The 12,905-nt window shown below is 44.4% G+C and overlaps 1 long non-coding RNA gene across 1 annotated transcript; it reads right to left on the bottom strand.

The window, feature by feature from the left end:
• Positions 1-6,986: 6,986 nt before the first annotated feature.
• LOC136487608 (uncharacterized) lies at positions 6,987-8,369 on the bottom strand. Its single transcript, XR_010767308.1, has 3 exons — positions 8,115-8,369; positions 7,417-7,519; positions 6,987-7,316 (listed from the first exon to the last, which is right to left on the bottom strand). It is a non-coding gene; the product is annotated as an uncharacterized lncRNA (long non-coding RNA).
• Positions 8,370-12,905: the final 4,536 nt, after the last annotated feature.

The following is a 12,905-nucleotide window of genomic DNA, read 5'->3' as shown; positions in this document are numbered from 1 at the left end:
CCTTTAGGGGGTGTGCGCGCTGATCCATGACGAACCAGATGGGATCTGAGGATCAACCACGGCGGCAGCAATTTGCCGTCTCGTGACAGCTACCCAAGTCAATTCTCAAGCGGCACGAGACTATCAGGCGGCCGACGATTCTTGTCATACAGCAGCACGGCCTCACGTGTTGTAACGGCGGGGGCATTAGATCCAACTCCCTGGACCTTGGTCAAGACTAGAACCGACAAAGCCACAAGCAAACAAGGACTACGTGATCAACATGGCTATGTACGCAAGCTAATTAGGCCTGCATGTATGTGCGTGAGCTGCATACACGCGTACGGCAGCATGCAGGCTAATTAAGTCTTGAGGCTTGTATACATGTGTACATCCACGGATGCATCTAACATGCATGCAGCGCGTATGTCTCCCCACGCGATGGACTTCGTCAGGCTACGTCTCGGCTACGCATATCCGTAGGGCTTCGGCCCTCGGTCCGACCATGTCGACCACCAGACCACGTCGACCACGTCCAGAGCGGCTCCGCTGAGCTCAGACCACGTCGACCACGTCCCGAACGGCTCCGTCGAGCTCCGACCACCTCGGCCATCAGACCACGTCCCGAGCGGCTCCGCCGAGCTCCGACCACCAGACCACCAGACCACGTCCCGAGCGGCTCCGCCGAGCTTCGACCACCAGACCACGTCCCAAGCGGCTCCGCCGAGCTCCGACCACCAGACCACCAGACCACGTCCCGAGCGGCTCCGCCGAGCTTCGACCACCAGACCACCAGACTACGTCGCAATGATGATCGCCATGAAGAACGGTGCTATGACAACCGCGACCACCGTCACAACAGGCCGAAAAGCTCGAGGACCAGACAACTTCATCACCGCCGACCGGATTTCTATCCAAAGATAAGTACACTTATAATATTTATATTCAATATAATTTTCATTACGACGTTTCTCCACAACGTCCTTGTCATAATTATTCTTTAAATAACGTTTGTCCATGTATACAATCTTAAATATAACATACAGCTATACTTAATGCAAATCCTCGACCAGTCATGGTGACGCTCGATGTTTCCAGAAAAGGCCCTGTCTCCGGCTCCTCCCTACACGTGCACAAGTGTCTGCCCTCTGCGTTATGGGTGGTCAGCAGCGGCTCCTTAGCGACGCTTTGTTCTTCCTACACGTGCACGGGCTCCGCACCCCACGTTATGGTTAACGGGCTAGCTAGGGCTGGAGGCTCAGCTACATACTAACTGGTCGGACGATTTATATTAAGTATAAACACAAACTTCACATTAACACTGATGTTTACAAAGCACCAACTGCTTTATCACATCATGCTCATTTGCAAATGACTGCTGAGCGTCATACGCTATTTCTTCACCGCTGATTTTTCTCCATAATTTATTATTTTGTACATCATGTACTACCATTCTACATATTTATATTGCAGTAATTTCGAGCTATGCTCGGGGACTTCGTCGCTCGCTTCTTGACCTACGCTTGGGGACTGCCTCGATCACTCTCCGACCACGGCTCGGGGACTTCGTCGCTCGCTCCTCGACCTGTGCTCGGGGACTGCCTCGATCACTCTCCGACCACGGCTCGGGGACCTCGTCGCTCGCTCCTCGACCTGTGCTCGAGGACGGCCTCGATCACTCCGACCATGGCTCGGGGACTTTGTCGCTCGCTCCTCGACCTGTGCTCGGGGACTGCCTCGACCACTCTCCGACCACGGCTCGGGGACTTTGCGTCTCGACTACATGTGACTGGTAATTCGCATATAGTTGGGATATTTTTTCTCACTTAGACCTTGCTACAAGGCTCATACCTCGCCTTCCAGCAAGCTCGGGGACTACATCGGTACGATGCACCTGCCGATGCATCTCGTATCGCCTACACGACGATTGGGTTCTCAACTTAACTGGGAATTCTTTTTAGACCCTAGCACCACGTGCCTACGTCACCTACTACCAGGCTCGGGGACTAAGTGGGCACACTTCACCTTGCGATGAATGTGTTTGTTTTTCAACCCCTACGCCTCTGATGATCAAGGACGCTACGCTTCAAGACGCACTTACATTTCTTTTCAGAAATACAAGTGGGCACACTTCCTAGGACGGAAATCTTTTTCTTTCTTTTTAAGAGCACCATACATTCTTCGGACAACCTACTTCTCCGGTGACAACGGTGGTCGGAGATGTCAAGAACTCAAGCCTCACTGTTCGGAGAAGGTTGAAATGGCATGTCGCATCAGAATACATGGCGCTCGGGGACTAGCTGTGGGGGATATACCCCCAGGTACCACAAGATGGTACATGGGCCGCACCATCCGAGGTGGTCCGGCCCGTAAGGTCAAGGCGTGCACAGCAAGATTACAAGTTGTACTAGATATTGTAATAGTACCAAATAGGATACTTTACTTGTAACCCTCCTCCTCTAGACTATATAAGGAGAGGCAGGGGTCCCCCTCAGGGAGGTTAATATGTATACATCTCAATACAATACACCAAAGACACAAGACGTAGGGTATTACGTCGACCAGACGGCCCGAACCTGTCTAAATCGCTGTCTCTGCGCCTTGTGTCACCATCTGGTTCCTGATTACATGCACCGTCTACCGACAATCTACCACCACGGGCACCCCCCTCGGTGGACTGCCGACCATATTTCGTCGACAGCCGACGTAAAGCCCTGTCCTAATTTTCCTTCTGTATCATCAATAGGGGAATAGGGGAATCCATTAAAATCGACTCTCTGAGCCAATTGCTTGGATCGGTTGTTGACTCTCATTGGTGGTGGAGCCTCCTTCCCAAATTTTGCCATAAAAACATTCACAATCTTCTAGTTCCTAATAAGCTGGATCGGCTGTTGCTACACTTATAGAGGTGTCAGCCTGAACCACTTTGATATTATCTCCATGCCATTAGATACGACATTGATGCATGGTTGATGGGATGCAATAGTTAGCATGGATCCAGTCTTGACCAAAGATCAAATTATATGAGCTCTTTCCATCGATGATGAAGAAAGTAGTGAGCAAGGTTTTACTTCCAATCGTCAATTTGACATTCAATGCCCCCTAGTCTTAGATGCATTACTGCCGAAGTCCCTGAGCATCATACCAGTTTCAATTAAATCTTTAGGGGCTTTCCTAAGCTTCTAGAAAGTAGTGTACGGCATCAGATTGACAACAGCACCTCCATCGACTAACATCTTAGTCATCGGCTTTCCCATCGACAAACCCTTTCATGTATAGGGCCTTTAAATGATGATGCTTAGCTAGCTTATCAAATATGGCTTGCTGTACTTGTCAAGTTAATTGCGCTACCACTTCCTCAATATTTTCCTCATCAGAGTCTTCATATTCAAGATTTGTAGGAGCCCTGAACTCTGCTGGTAAAAGAAAAGCCATATTAATATTAGCCGATGGATTACCTTCATCGGCAGTTTGCTTGGCACGCCACACTTGAGGCCTACTGGGTTTCTGGGCTTGCCCCCTTTCTATCTCTTTGTTCCTCTAGCATTGTACCCTTCTTTTCTGACTCCTTGTCAGACCTCCTAGGCACCATTGTCCATCTTGCCAAACATACTCTTCCTCACCTTCTTCGTAATCGGCCCAATTTTGATCAACAACGTGCTTTCTTAGCTGATCATGAACTCTTTCATTTTTTAAACACCAATCCATATTGATATGTTGATAATTCAAACGCTCATGGATAGATCGATGTTTGGTTTGAGATTGCCTAAATTCCTAGTATTGGCCGCTGTACTTAGGGCAATTATTTCTGGTCGGCAATTTTAAACCTTCATTCCAACAATGTCTTAAGAAAGGACAGTTCCTATGTGACTCAGCTTGTTCTCTTTCATATCTTTCTTCTTCACATCGATGTCTATACTCTTCTTCTTCAATCCAGCGCTGATAATCCTTCTGTTTTTGCCATTGCCATTTGTTCAATAAAATTCAAGATGTAATTTGAGGGCACATAGCACCAGCCCTTGATGTCTCACCTTGCTCATATTGGCTCTTTTGCTGATCGCGCTATTGTTTGATCTTTTGTATTCATCAGCCGTTATCTGTATCTTTGGATTAACTGTTCTAGCTTCTTTTGCTTTAGCCGATGTTAAGACTTTAGCTCTTCCCTTAGGAATGTTGACTTCTACCATATTTGTTGCCGCAAGAAAATAATGTCCATCTATCTTTATTGGCCTTTTAGCTGATTTAAACTAGATTTTCCCTTGCTGAATAGCCTTCTGAATGTGCTGTCAAAACACCTTGCAATCATTGGTGTGATGGGATGATGTGTTGTGGAATTTACATTATTTCTTCTTCTTAAGCTCTTCAGTTGAAGGGATTTTGTGATTTGCCGATAGCTGAAGTTACCCCTTTTCCAATAATAGATCAAAGATCTTATCGGCCTTGGTAGCATCAAAATCATAGTTATCTTCATTTACCGTCACCCAAGGACACGATACAGGCTTCCTACTCCAGGTCCACTCAGCAGTATCAACTTCTATTTCTTCTTCATCTTAAGAGTATGAATCATAGGAATCAGTTGTTGCAACACCTCTTAGATACGTGTTTTATCTATGCGTCCTCTGCAACTGGTATTCATAAGCTGTTACTTTCTATACCAACTGAGCTAAATTCTCGAATTCTTACCCAACAAATTTCTCCTTGAATACAGGTAACAACTCTTGAAGGGCCAATTCAGCCAATTGGCCTTCAGACAGATTCAATGAGTAACACAAGCTCCTAGTTTCTCTGAACCTCTGGATAAATTCAGAGCATGACTCATTATTTCTCTGTCTCATATTGGTCAGATCGGTAATTCTCTTTTCTTCTGTACTAGTATAGAAATATGCATGAAACTTCTTTTCCAAATTGGCCCAATTTTCAATAGAATTTGGTTTCAATGACAAGAACTAAGTGAAGGCCGGTCCAGGTAAAGACAGTGGAAAGAACCGAACTCTATGAGCATCTTCCATAGATGCCTCTCCCAGTTGAACAATGAGGCAGCTGACATACTCCATGGTTGATGTTCCATCTATCCCTGAAAATTTAGAAAAATCTAAGACCCTGAAGCGTGATGGGAGGGCTACTCTATCAAACCATTCTGGATATGGACACTTATATGTGCCAATTTGATTCTTCAGCTTCAAACCGAATTGACTCTGCATCATCTCAGTTATCCTGTTCAGTAAGTCATTGGGATTCATGCCTAGAGCTAGCTGTCCTTGCTGATTCTAATTTGTTTGAGTATTACCATTATAGTTCTGAGTACCTTGATACACCGGATGTGGTAGCATATCATAGATCCTAGCATCAGAAATCGCATGAAATCCCTGTGGATAATCACCCTATTGATTATTGTGCTGCATTGCTCCCTGGAGGTGCTGATTGAAATGATTTGGATCAATATCCCTAGTGATCCTCTGAACAGATGGAGATATTTTTTGAGCCGGTGGCGGAATATTATGTGAAACATTGAAGTTTGTCATTGCTTGTCCACCTTGAGGTGCAGGCGGTGCCATCGGCTGTTGCACCGAGTGCTGCTGAGGTTGTCCAGTTGCTTGACCATTAGAACCATTAAGCGGCTGCTGTGCCTGTCCTCCATTCGGCGATTGACTTGTACTGGCTATGTTAGTCCCCTGAACCGATGAGGATTGAATATTGAAAAGCGCTGGTCCTGTTTGATTAATTGGTATCCCATAGAATACTTCTTTCATAATGTTGTGGAATATATTCATGAAAGCCTCATTCTGATTCCAGATTGCATCATGAGTAGCTTTATAGATGGTATCAGTAACGAATTGTCTCTCTTCTACTCTGTCTGGATCTGTCTGCCCATGAAGCAATACCCTTGGCAATGGAAATTTCTAAACAATTTTATCTCACGTCCTGCAATAGGAAAGCAAACACTTGTCTTGATATTCTTCCGTTGCCTTGCTGATGATGTCTTTATCTTTATCCGGCAAATCTTCATAGCGCACTTTGAGAACGTCTTAATTTTCCTGCATCATGACGATTGTGGTCCCACCGGGCATGCCAAAAAGTATGTTGACACAAAAACTTGGGTCGGCGTGAGGCAACACACTCAAGGAAGCTAGGAGATCTACCGATCCGGTTGGCTTCAACGAAAGGGTGAACCGGTTTTGTGACCGTCAGCGTGCCAGTCAATTTGACCCAGCAATTGATAAGGAGAAGAAAGATGATCAGTAATTTAAGACAGAACATGTCGGTGTTGCTCCAGATAGTTCCAAATATATGGCTAAAGAGCCTTTGAATGAAGGTTATCGACTAAATAGTCGATATCTGGCAGGTTCATGAATGCTGACCAAAGTAAACACTATCGGCTGTATTAGCCGATATAGATAAAATAAAGGCATAGCATGTAAGCAATCGAGTGTCAAATACAAACAGATCTATAAACTAATCAGATTTTACCTATTATCATTATTAGTGAGGTTCGAAGCGGTGCAGCTGTGATAAAGATAGCAGATTAATGCTTAAAAGTTGATATATCTATCTATAATTCAACAGAATCATGAAAACGGGCTATGAAGGTATGCGCATAAGTGATCAGCTAAATAGCCGATGCGTGCATAGCGAACGAACAAGATCATATTTTGTCATTAAAAAGATCTATCGGCCAATAAATTCCAATGTAAAGTCCTACCAGTGATGATCGAAGCGATGCAGCTATAGTAAAGAATGGTAACCCGGTTTTCATTGGTCAATAAACTTATTTAAAGATCGAACATGTCTTGAACGCGCGCTATGCTTGATCGAGATCAAGATAGAACAGCCGATTTAGCAGAATTGGTCGTCAAAACAGGGTTTAATCATGTAAATGTAGCAAGCTGACCAGTTCAAAAGGTATAAGGCCGATCTATCTTGATCTTGATCGGATAAATTGGTGATTTTGCTGTAATTAGTAAACTACCTAATGATAGCAAGATCGATAACTAGTGAATCTACTAAAAACAACAAGGAAGCCTTACTAATCTCTAATAGGTACGATATTTATACCCAGGGCGTAAACATGAGTCTTAGTCGAACAAGACCTATTACAAAACTTGGAATAGAAGAAAACACCCTAAACGAAGATAACTTGGACTCCATCTTTTCCTTTTCTGCAGAGTCCGACGTGCTTTAGCCTTGGCCGTTACCATCTCTGCAATCGGTAGAGTCCGAGCCTGACTCGTCGATGACGTCATAGTCGTCTTGTCGATTTTGATACCGATCCAGATTCGCCGATTCCGCAGAGATCGTGCTTTTTCATATTAAATCCTTAAAATCTTGGGCTCCCGCGTCTTCCTTCCAAAATTTGGTGTAAACAATACTGTATCCACCTTATCCAGTTTTACATCATGGAATTACTATATGAAGATTAGAAAGGAGAAAGAAACTGACCAGGGTCTTCCTCATCTGTGGATCCGTACTCATCATCATTAAGATCTACAACCTCAACTCCAGCATTATCGCTCTCAAAAGCTTCAAGGCGAGCTAATGCAGCCTGCATGGCATTACACATATGAAGGTATCCATAATGGGATAGCAGAACATCAAGGAGAATAATTTCAGACACAATGATTGATCAGTGACCTATAAGCACGAAATGGTCCCAATCTGAACATGTATGGAAGCTGAAGTAGTTAACACCTAAAAGTCAAATCGGTAAGGAGCATGAGAAAGGTACAGGCACCACAATACACATGGCACATAATACGCATTGCAAACCCAGGATAGAACTCTTTTCCTAAAATGTTTTCTATAGCATTTACTTAGTATTACCAAAACTACATACTTTTCAATGAGGCCAAATGGCCAATCATTCTTCTAAAAAACAGAAATAACAATAAGGCCAAACACTTGAAATGGTTCTTTTATACTTGCTAGATAGAATTGGAGCATTCTGACCACAACGCATGAGGAGAGCCAATGTAGAAAGAGCATCTACCCAATTCTAAGTTCAACATAGTGAACTGAAAAAAAATACCCTCCAAGGAAAGGGAATTGACATCCTCATTGGCAAACGACCATGGGAAACAGCTTGAGATAGGAGGAAGAGAGGGGGGACGTAGGAGCAGTCAGTGGAATCCCCTTGTTACCTGGGAGCGGTTGTCAGAGCTGGCGAGCACGGACGCCATGCGCGTCGCCATGCGGCGCGTGCGGGCGCTAGTCCGGTGGAACGGACCGACGTTCTCCTCCTCCCATCCATCTTCGGTCGCCAACAGTGGCAGGCAGCGGCGGCCGGCCCTTGCGCTGGATGAGGAGACAGGCGCGGTACTAAGCGGGCGGCATCGGCGTCAGCGCCGGCGGTCGAGCAAGTGCGGCGGCCGGTGGGGAGAAGTCGGGATGGCTACTTCGTGGGCTCTTGTCTTCCCATGTGTGTGTGCTGGACTCCTGGGTGTTGGGCCAGGCCAGGCTGCATTATCCATGATCCATCTCACACACTTCAGTTCAAAACACCCTCTGATGGGTTGGGCTAGCCTCCTTCCGACTAGACTTCAACGGGCCGACATGGAGGGGTTGGTACCAATTTATAAAAAAAAAATCATTCTACCTCCCTAAAATATCGCCGCAGTCTTATTTTACTTCTGGAATTTCGAAATCAGACATCCAACCTCCTAAACTCTTAAAACTGTTCAAATTACCTCTTTACCCTGGTTTAGAGTGGTTTTGAAGGCAATTTTGTCCTTTTTAGTTAAAAAACGATAAATACTTGATAAGGCTTTTAAATTGTAGGAAATGTCCCTAAGCTTTAAGAAACTTGGAAAAGTTCTAGAGATGAGAAATCCAAATAAAATATTTAGAGCCCATGAAAATATCTCTAAATGACTGAAAAAATATAGTTGGGATTCGGTTCCCAGTAGTAGGAGTGTAGGCGGGGGGACCTTCGGCCAACGCCGAAGGTCAAAGCCGGGGTTAGATGAATGGTGGATTACAACATTTCCCGGCAAGCGGTGTGGACAGCCTTCGAGGCGCCGAAGGTCCCCTAGTGAGACGAAGAGTGAGAAAGGGTCCGCATGAATTTAGGGTTTCATTTAATGGCATTCATCATCATTTACACAGGGCCACCCACTCCCCTTTTATAGGCTACTATTCACATAGAAGCTCTTTTACTTGTCTAGCCTCTGATCGTACAAGTATATTCTTGGGATATCCTATCGTATAGGTAACCTTTCGAGGATGTTTTGGACCTTATCTTCCTTCAACCGCCTTGCTTAATGGGCCTCATCTAGCGTCCGCTGGAGGCCCATCTATTGTCTGCTCTCCATCGGACCGGCGAAGGCAGCGCCTTCGCCTTTGATCACCGGCGAAAGCTTTGCCTTCGCCCGCTGGTGAAGGCCCTCGGCTTGGCCCACTTGTCTTCCTTGCAATGCCCTCTGCCATCACCTCGGACCTTCGCCTCTCTCTCCTTCACCAGCGAAGGCTCCTGCGCGAACCCTACAAAGAATCCCATATTACACAAGTTTTCAGTTAGCTTGTGGTGATCGCGTTAATGTGCCTTCGCGACCTACGTATTGGCATCCCAACAGTTCCCCCTGAGGGTCTGGTCTAGAGTAGGCGGCTATGAACCTCGCGTCCTTGCCATTAATTAGTTGCCAAGGCTTCCCACTCTCCCCCCTCAGGGTGCGTTATCAGACCCGTTGCCTTTGTGGTCTCTTGCTATTGGTTGCGGTGGCTCTAAAACCGAGGCGTCACTATGCGAATATGACCGTTTGGTGTCAGAAGTCGAAGCGTCTGCCCGTGGGCTATAAAAAGGGCGGTGGGTCAGAGGAGGTCCCCTTCACCCCAAGCCATCGCTTTCCAATCTCTAAGCTGCTTATAGTCTTTGTGTAGTTTTGTTTCTGCCAAGTCTACAAAAGTGGCTTCGAGTGCTTGCCTGTCTTTTTGCTAGCCTTCGTTTAGCGGTCCATATTCTCACTTAGTAGGCGTTAGGGCTTGTGAGAGCACTTCGTGTGGTGTATGGTTGCTAGTGTAGAGGCTCATGAGCTAGAGGAGGAAATTGGTACCGTTGAAGCCTCGGTTGGTAATTTGGTTGGCTTTGAAGAGTGCAAAGATATGGCGATGAAGACCTAGGACTTTGGGCCATCACTCATGATTGTTGAGATGATTTAGGTGCTGGAGAAGGAGGGTTGTTTTGCTAAGGGCACGGGGAGGCCTTCGCAAGGCGAAGCAGTTCCCAAGCCTAGGGTCACTGATGTAGTCGTGTTCAAAGATTTCTTTGCCTGCGGCCTCTGCTTCCCAGCAGTAAGGTTTCTCTAGGAGGTTCTGGATAATTTCAAGGTACAACTTCACCATCTTACTCCCAACAACATTCTAACACTTAGTAAGTTTTGTTGGGTGTGTGAATCATATGGGTTGGAGCCAGATCTGGATATGTTTTGTGAGTACTATGAGCTCTAGAGGCAGCCGAAAAAGATGGGTGAAGATGGACTTGAAGTCCAGTTTGGCAGCTGCGCCTTTATGGTGAAAAGGGTGCAGAAGGAGCCAAAGTTAGAAACCTCATTCTGCCAGAAGAACAAGTGGGAGAAAGATTGGATGCTGTTGACAGAAGATAATAATCATTATAAAATGTCAAATAAACATGTATAAGGGCTTAAATATAATCACCAATGAAGGTCTAGGGGTCTAAACTAATAAATTCCACAAGTTTTGGAGAATCTATGTTTTCAGTAGGGTTTGATCTAAAAACTGCCAAGGAGAAGCTAAACGTCAGAAGAAAATAAGGATTTCCAGTGCGGCACCTCTGTAGGAAGGCTCTAGAAGGATCCAGAAGCTACGTCACCGAAGCAGAGAGTGAGACGCCACCAAGTGGGGTCGGTCGACCCCACCTATAGGCCGACCGGCCTCTCCCGGGCCCACCTATCAGCCATCTTCGAGGGTCATTTCCCCATCGCCTTTGAGGACGTATCTACGCCGTTGCTTAAGTCAGTTAGATCCAAGGGCTCACGTTAGTCTCTCAGGACTATATAACCAGACCCCAGCCCGCCCCAGAAGAGAGATAAAAGAGATCAGAGATCATCAAGTCATCAAGTCAACAGCTTCTGTAACATTGTAGATGGCGGATCAATCAATCCGATTCCCGAAGGAGATAGCAAGGGATGTCATGGTAAGAATACATGATCAGTTTGCCCCTACCAACTTCATGATTCTAGATATGGCAGAAGAAGAGGATGATACACCCATCATCCTTGGAAGACCATTCCTCAACACCACCAATGCAATTATTTACGTCAGATCTGGACAAGTCCACTTCCAATTCCTTGGAGAAAAGGTACGCTATTACTTTAATAGTTATACTACTCATGAACAGCCAAAGAAGTCCTGCCCCAGGAGGAGACATCGATCCCATAAACAGAAGAATCAATCTCCAATTAATGAGTGGGAGGAATATAAGGAACCTGATAAAGTTGAAGAGGATGAGCCCGCTCTGCCGTGTCCAAATCCACAGACAAAGCAGGTATGGAAAGAGAAGGTAACATCATCACCAGTTTCGTAAGAGGTGCAACCATCAGAGTCTTTATCTCCGGGACCGATAGATGCACCCAAGAACTAAACAAGATAGGAGAAAAAGTCCTGTCCAGAGGGCTTAAAAATCCAAACCCTAGCCATGAGGTAACATCAGTAGTTATCCATATTTACTTTTTAGCATTGCATAAATTATTTTCACTTTAGCATATTTTACTTTTCTACACTAGCATTGCATAAAAAAAAGTTTCATTACTGCATTACATTATTTGCGTTACATCATCCTAAGCCTCATGTGAAACTTCTCTTGGTGTATAAAAGCCCAAGGGAATATTCACCATGGTGGCATAAAAAACAAAAATACCATACATACATATTTTCTTTCTGCATTATATAAATACAAAAATTCAAAAAATATAAAAACATCATGTTAGAACTTTAGAAAATTGGTCAAAACCTCCAAGGACAACAAATCTCTTATTAGCTGACCGCTAACTCCTGTCTTAATCTGTGCCACGAGTTTTGCTGTTCTTGTTGGAGTATTTTGCAGAATAATCAAGAGTAAAGCCATCCATCTGAAGTACACATATCTGAACTATTGCTACACTCGCTACATAAGGAACCTTATTTCCGGAAGGATGAAAGAGAGACCGCGACAATATCCAGCTTGGGGGAGGAGCATCCCCATGTACCTAGCTAAGTATTCCTTTTCCTTTTCAGTTTTACTATTTTTTGAGCCTTCTGTAAATTTGCTAGAGTCATAAAAATATGCATAACAAACTAAAACAAAATAAAAAATTTATGATAGCTATATATATAAGGTGTGATCTTAGAGAAATGGAGAAACCAAATAAAAAGTATGTGTCTTGACTTTAGGAGTTAAATAAAAGAACTCTGAGGATAATCTCTTACAATGAAAATGATGACTAGATGCTTTGTCATAATTTCTTTCAAGTACCTATTTTTTAGCCTTGAATTCTCCCAGGTTTTAAATACAACTATTTTGATAAGAGAATTTAATTTGAACTCAAAACTCGTGGGTAGCACATGCTTGATCTAAGTCTAGGTAATTGATGGATATGATATGAGAAGGTCTGAGCTGCTGTTTATCTTATTCCTAGTGATACTAAAGTTCTGGATATTTATCTTTTGAAAAAACATAAAAATCTTATATGATGAGCTCCTGTATGACAAAGCTTGAAATCCTACTGGAGCTATATATGATATTTAGATTAGGAAAACTTCTACTCATATATGTTGCTTGTTTTACATTGAGTTTAGTCAAGCTTTGTTGATGCCTTATGGGAGATTTGTTATGCTCTTAAAATCAAGATCACGTACACACCACCCAAATATGCACTACTCCTACACTGGGGATAGGCGCAGAAACATGCTTTTCATTTAGATCCACCAAAAAATATTTT

This window comes from Miscanthus floridulus, chromosome 10 (genome assembly GCF_019320115.1).
Source record: "Miscanthus floridulus cultivar M001 chromosome 10, ASM1932011v1, whole genome shotgun sequence".
Lineage (NCBI taxonomy): Eukaryota > Viridiplantae > Streptophyta > Magnoliopsida > Poales > Poaceae > Miscanthus > Miscanthus floridulus.
The sequence above is the reverse complement of the archived record's forward strand: the minus strand, read 5'-3'. Positions and strand labels throughout refer to the sequence as shown.